The following is a 5,496-nucleotide window of genomic DNA, read 5'->3' as shown; positions in this document are numbered from 1 at the left end:
GAAAGGGATCTTGTAAGAAGCAAGATAAGATCTTCATGATTTGTGAGGTTCTCGATTGGACTCGTCGAGTCAGTCGATGCTACTCGACGAGTCTGTGAGGTTTCCACAATTTTTGTTGTTTCTTTTGACTCAGCTTCCTCTAACAACCTTTCTATTTCCTTTAAGTCTTCTTCAACATCGAAATTCCCTTCAGAAGGTAATAGAAATTTGTTTGGATTTTCTTCTTGTAAAAGTGCAAGCTTTCTTTCTAACACTTCATCATCCAAATCCACTAAAGAAATTTCCCCGTTTTTCATCCCCTCATTCTTTTTCTCTTGTTCCGCTTTAAACACCACTGAATCATTCCCTACCCTTAGTGTTAGTGTAGATTCACATACATCAACTATTGCACAAGCGATATTCAAAAATGGTCTTTAAAGAATGATTAGAACTTCCGGGTCTTCTTCCATATCAAGCACTACAAAGTCCACGGGAAACACAAATTTATCGACTTTGATGAGAAGATCTTCGCATAATCCTCTTGGATGTATTATTGTCTTATCGGCTAAATGGATCTTCATACGAATCGGCTTTGGCTCCAGCAAATTTAGCTTCATGAAGAAAGAATATGACATTAGATTAATACTTGCACCCGAATCGGTCAATGCATGAGTAGAAGTTATGTTCCCAAATTGACAAGGTATGGAGATGCTTCCCAGATCACCCTTCTTTTCTGGCAGTTCATTTAGTAATACTTCAGCAACTTCTTCCATATTTTGTCTAGTAGTGAAGACGTTTTTAAGCAAAGTTGCATACTTAGGCATTTGAAGTATCGTTTCAACAAATAGAATGTTCACTTGGAGCATCTTCACTTGCTCTATAAACCTTCTATACCGTTGAAGCTGCTCATCTGGTATGGCTCAGATTGGAAATGGTAAAGGAGGCCTGTAGGACTTCAAAAGAGAACAATTTTTCTCATCAGTTCTCAGAGTCGTCGAGTCCATGATGCCGACTCGGCGAGTCGAGTCGGGATTGCTCGAATTCCTTTCAATTTCTTCTTCTGTTTGCACCTTATTGGGTTTGTTCTGAATAGAGGTCAAAGGAATGAAAATTTTGTCAGAATTAGTGGTTATCACATTTAGATGAGCCATTTTTGGATCTTGTTCGGTATTGCTAGGAAGTTCACCAAGTGTTCTTTGATTGATTTGTTGTGCAAGCTGTCCTATCTGCTTTTCAATGTTATAAATGGAGGCTTGCTGATTCCTAAGGAAATTTTGTTGATCTTTCATCATAGCTTGATGATCTTTAAGTATTACTCGTTGCTCCTTCAATTCAATGTCGGTATCATTGTGCCTCTTTTCGGACGCAGCTACAAACCTTGTGAACATCTCTTCCAAATCAGCTCTCTTTTCCATAACTGGTTTTTCCTTTTGATAGAAACCCCGTTCTTTTTGCTTGTATTTCTTCTCCCTTGCCTTCTTGTACTCGTCATACGGGAGCCATTCCTTCTTCAGTTTTTGCCAACTATCATCAAATCCGTCGCCACTTGAATAGAATACTTGAGCTTTCTTGTTTCCATTCTCATCCAAATCACAATATTTAGTAAGATGTGGTCCGTTACAATTCTCACATCTAACCCGAATAGCATGGATTGTTTGATCCATCTTAGTCATCCTCCTATCTAAACTATCTAGTTTAGCCATCATTGTCTCCATGCAATCGTTAACAATGTTCACCACCCCCTACTTACTTCATTTTGTGGGTTATGATATTCTCTAGAGTGTTTAGAGAACTCCTCAATTAATTCCTTGATCACCGGGGGTGGCTTCTTGGTGAGCGGTCCTTGCGAGTGAAGAAGCTACCTTGTAGTCACATTGACCCCATCATAAAAAATGGGGACTTCTTGTTGGCTATTAAGGTCATGATGTGGGCAATTCCTTAATAGACTCTTGTATCTCTCCCATGCCTCATAAAGGGAATATCCATCTTGTAGTTCAAAGTTGGCAATAGCTTTCTTCAACTTGGCTATCTTTTAAGGTGGGCAAAAACTGGTCAATAAATTCTTCCTTCATCTTAGCCCATGTAGTGATGGATCCCGGGGGAAGTGACTTGAGCTAATCCTTAGCAGCACCCTTGAACGTGACGGGAAGCATACAAAGCAGCTGGGTCTCGTGAGGTACATTCGGAACATTAAAATAATCAGCTACATCGTTGACCTCATCCAAATGTTTATAGGCCTCTTCGTGATCTTTACCGTAGAAGGGAATCTCCTTTAGTTGAGCTAGTATGTGACCCTTTAGTTTGAAAGTGGCAGTAACGGGAATTGCGGGTTGCACAAGTCCCGGGCAGGTATCGTCGCGTATTCTTTTCTTCCATTCCCACATGGTAACTTCATCGATGTTAGCCTCGGGATTAGCTAGTTCACCTTCAAAGTCTCTTTCTTCTTCGTATTCGGTTTCGTAGACGTATTCGAATTCGGCTTCTTTTGGATTATCTTCAATATTCTCTAACTTGCTTTCCTCTCTCTTTCGACTGCTGGTCTCACCTGGCTTCTTGTTCTTTTTCTTCCCAAAAACCGTCTTTAAGTTCGTTAAAGGTGACTTCTGAGGTGTATTAGTGCTTTCCACCTGCTTGCCTTTGTTTTTCCTCAAAGCTGATTCTGGATCTTCAAGCGGAGGAACAAAGGGTGTGTTGGATCCTCTGGTCATGTAAGGCCTGCAAACAAAACAAGAAAAATGCGTAAAAAAACAAAAATAAAATAAAATAAAATACGAAACTGTTTATCAGCGATGGACTCACCGAGTCGCTTCGATTGCACTCGGCGAGTTCAATGCAAAATTGGGAAAAAAACTTTACTAACTTTTAAAATAAGAAAATTATTAAAACTTATCCTAATTACTAAATTACCTAAGGAATAACTTTGTGCAAGATAAATCTAATACAAAGGATCGATAAAACTAGAAATTAAATTAATTTTTGAACCGTTCCCCGGAAACGGCGCCAAAAACTTGATGTGTGTTTAACCAACTAGTTTTATTCCTACTTCCAAATTACAAGTTAATCACACAAAAGGCAGTGGATCTGTCAATTTGTTGTAACATCTAGTAAGCAGGGTATCGAACTCACGGAACGACAATTAAACTAATTCCTAAAATTATCTAAAAACAAAATAACAAATAATGGTAAAGAGGATTTCTCTAGTTTTACAAGACAAGAAACTTACTACCGATTAAACTAATAACTAACTAACAACTAAGCAAGAAAAGACAAACTAAATTCATTATCTAAAGGGACTTCTGTTTAGGTTTGACTCAATTGATCCTATGGTTGATTTAATGGTAACAACGCAATGGGTTAACCTTTTATTGGCTACCGATTCAAGTGATTAGATTCATATTCGCTATGCTAATCCTTAGAAAATAAACTAATTCAAGCAGTGGCCAGTTGTCTAAATTAATTAATTTCCTAGGTTATCTATTCAGGTTAAATAAGACTTGTAATGGTTAATCAATTTGTCCATTCAATTAACCTCTTATTGTTGGTTTATCAAACAAGCTCACACATTAACTTACCTATTCTCTAATTAATCCTAGATTCATATTCACTAATCCTAGGCACATAATAAAGTGTTCACATAAATCACATGAGGTAAACAATCAAGAGATGTTCATGCAGCCTAATTGTCTTCCTATTAACAAAGAATAGTTATGGTTAATGCATAAGTATCTTTAACAAGCTTAATTCAATAAAATCACCAACTAAAAGTTAATCCTACCATTAATCAAACCATAGTCTCAAAATTGTCTTACCCAAACAGAAGCTAACAAGTTTAGCTCATGATTAAGGCACAAGAAAACATAAAAACGGATTTCAATAACATAAACATGGTTTAAGTACTAAATCTAGTTAAGAGAAATCAAAATATGCCTTAGTTATCCTTCAAAACTTGAATTGGGTTGAATCTTCACATTTCCAGATATCTTTCTTCGTTCTGAATCGCAACTTCTTCTCCTAGGGTTCTCAGAAGTCCCGTCTATCGATCAGGAGGGTTTCTTTTATAGATTCGTCTTGACTCGTCGAGTCCACAACCGACTCGTCGAGTCCCTCATTAAATTCCTGTGTACGGAAAGTCAAGGACTCTCCTACTTCACGAATCTTCGTGGGAACTCGTCGAGTAGACGTCCCTACTTGCCGAGTCCTTTGTGCATTTTTTATTCGTTCTTCTTTTGTTCACTCCAAAGCTTCCCAATAGCTACTCCTGCTTCCTTTTGCTTCCGTGCACTTCTTTTGGACTGAAAAATTCAAACATAATTAAGTACCTATTTGTCCATAATATGCAATTAATTAGCTAATAAATGATAAAACTCTATACTAAATATATGGTTAAACATGCACGTATCAGTAACATCCGGATTTCCAGGTCTGTATTTCTATTATTTATTTTGAGTATAGGAGAGGAACTCGACGATTTGATGCCTAGACTCGTCGAGTTGGATCGGACTGATGACTCAGATTAATGAAGGGACTCGACGATTCGGAAAAGTGGACTCGACGATTCCATGCTGAGGTCAGAAACCCTAAATCTCCAGGCCTGTGCCCTATTTAAGGGACCTTATAGCCCTCATTTGCGGCTACCAGTCCAGAGAGAGAGAAACCCTAGAGAGCTTGAGCGAGTTGTGTGAGAGAGAGCACTATTTTAATCCTTTTTGGTGTGGCTTTGCAAAGTAGAAGGTGTTTCTAGTAAGAGAAGGTCAAGTGGGTTGCTATTTTGTGGTTTTCAAGCTTGGGTCTTCATTGTTGAGGTAATAAAACGACCCCTTCTTTTGTTTTGTATGAGATCATTAAATCTAGGGTTTTCTCTATCCCTTTATTGGCTTGAATTGATGCATATGTTGTCCCTTTGAGTGTTACACTCTAGATCTGGACCTTTAGATGTGCATTGAGCATTATCTATCCTGCTTTATGTTGTTCCATGGAGGAAATAAACCTAGGTTGCCATTTTAGAAGCCATTTCACCAAAAGAAGCCTTGGGTGTGTTGCATAAGTGTCAAGATTTGACCGTTACGTGATTATTGGCCATGGGGAGGTCAGATCTATAGGTTAGAGAAGCAGATTTGACCTCAGAAGGTCATTTGAGTGTTGCTACGAAGGAATCTCGCCGAGTCCATGAGGGAACTCGACGAGTCGAGTCGGGTTGCCCCGCGATTTGTTTCCAGTGGTAACCTATCGAGTGGAAGGATCACTTGACGAGTCGAGTGAGGAATTACGAGGAGTCAGAGGACACGCATGGACTCGCCGAGTCACACGAGTGCACTCGGCGAGTCTGGTCAAAGTTTCACCGTTGACTTGAGTTGACTTTCATTGACTTTTAGGGTTTTGGTCAACATTTGGACTTTTGGGTCAGGCAGGGGTAAGATGGTCTTTTACCCTTCTGTGGGATTGTAGAAAGAGCAACCTAGTCTTTGGGAGCCGTTATTTATTGAGGAAATTGTTTATGTGGTTAGGCGGAGTTTAGAT

General features: G+C 38.9%; 1 non-coding gene across 1 annotated transcript; it reads left to right on the top strand.

Moving 5' to 3' along the window:
• Positions 1-1,895: 1,895 nt before the first annotated feature.
• Positions 1,896-2,002, top strand: LOC111879752 (small nucleolar RNA R71). The gene has a single exon (XR_002846233.1). It is a non-coding gene; the product is annotated as a small nucleolar RNA R71 (small nucleolar RNA).
• The last annotated feature ends 3,494 nt before the right edge of the window (positions 2,003-5,496 follow it).

This window comes from Lactuca sativa, chromosome 6 (genome assembly GCF_002870075.4).
Source record: "Lactuca sativa cultivar Salinas chromosome 6, Lsat_Salinas_v11, whole genome shotgun sequence".
NCBI classification, from domain to species: domain Eukaryota; kingdom Viridiplantae; phylum Streptophyta; class Magnoliopsida; order Asterales; family Asteraceae; genus Lactuca; species Lactuca sativa.
The sequence above is the reverse complement of the archived record's forward strand: the minus strand, read 5'-3'. Positions and strand labels throughout refer to the sequence as shown.